Source organism: Amblyraja radiata, chromosome 4, assembly GCF_010909765.2.
Source record: "Amblyraja radiata isolate CabotCenter1 chromosome 4, sAmbRad1.1.pri, whole genome shotgun sequence".
NCBI classification, from domain to species: Eukaryota; Metazoa; Chordata; class Chondrichthyes; order Rajiformes; family Rajidae; genus Amblyraja; species Amblyraja radiata.
This window is the reverse complement of record NC_045959.1, coordinates 38,833,089-38,834,389: the sequence shown is the minus strand read 5'-3', so window position 1 is coordinate 38,834,389 and position 1,301 is coordinate 38,833,089. Positions and strand designations below refer to the sequence as shown.

At 39.0% G+C, this 1,301-nt stretch overlaps 1 pseudogene; it reads right to left on the bottom strand.

Moving 5' to 3' along the window:
• Positions 1–271: 271 nt before the first annotated feature.
• Positions 272–380, bottom strand: LOC116972676 (annotated as a pseudogene).
• Between the last annotated feature and the right edge of the window lie 921 nt (positions 381–1,301).

Genomic DNA, 1,301 nt, shown 5'->3' with positions numbered 1-1,301 from the left:
TTACCATTGTGTGGCTGGTTGTCATATTTTGTAAATAACCTAGGTGCTAATGTAAACACATTAGGTAGTGCTCTATACTGCTAGAGCTGAGCCATCCAATTAGATAAAAATAACGTCCGTGGTCACCTGTTATGGGTACTGAAATTGTAAGCATCCTTTGAATCAATGCTTGCCATTTTCGTTCTTAAAACGAATATACTTAACAATAGAAAAGGTTTCTGTTCTTAAAACGAATATATCGTTTTTTGTCGTTGTTTTTTTTTGTTTTTTTTTAAATTAAATTTTATAATATATGGTCCCTAGATAAGGGACATATCAGATATTTAAACTGATAAGAACAGATATCATACTTGATCTTAGCCAAAAAGCCGAGATCTGATCTATGTTTGATGCGTCAAGCGCCATATCCTATTTTGTTAGGAAGGGAATGCGTAGATAATAATTCTTCCCTTGCAAAGCAGCTAAAATCCCATTTCTGATGTCCAGTGTCTGTATCCCATATGACATATTTGGTAATTGGTGATTATGTCTGGATACGAGTAGATCGGCATCTGCTGTTCCATATCGTGTAGAAACATCAGCAAATACTATAGCCCAATATCCATTTGGTGTTCTCCTCCAAATTCCTCTCTCGATATATCAGCTGGACTAGAAGATTATGTGTTGTAAAATTCTATTGTGTATCCCCGGATACTGTTTAAGATATGAGTGTCAAAAAGTTATTTATTCGATATCTTCTCGCACCAACCTCCTTGCTTCCTTCTGGTTTTACTGTTTTCTTCTGGATCCCCGAGGCCGTGTGTTGTGGGTGTACACATCTTCCAGCATAGGGGCGATACCTTTGAGGATGATGTTTGGACGTTTAGATGAGCTCCAGTTTGGCTTCATTGTCCAACTCCTTGACCTTCTAGATAGGTCACCCCCAAATAAAAAGATTTTGCTAGGAGGTTTCGGGTTTACACAGGCCCGCGTCAATCCCGGTTGGATGTAACCAGATGCATAAATTGATTAGTTTAGTACATTCAGGGATTTACAATCCCCGGTGGCAAGTGACAGCTATGGTGTCAGCTAATGTTTGCCCCTGCAGTAGATAGAAAACATATGGTCTATGCTGGCTTCTAACCTGGTTTGTAGATCTTTCCCAGTTAGCTTTACTCACAGCTGTACTGTTGTTCCCCCTGAAACATAGACAGACATTCCCGTGTGACTTCCCAGATGGGAATGGAATTTGTCAGTAAATTTTTGGACTGCTAAATCCTTCAGTCACAACATAAGTTTTCCTGTATTTCTATCAGGAAAGG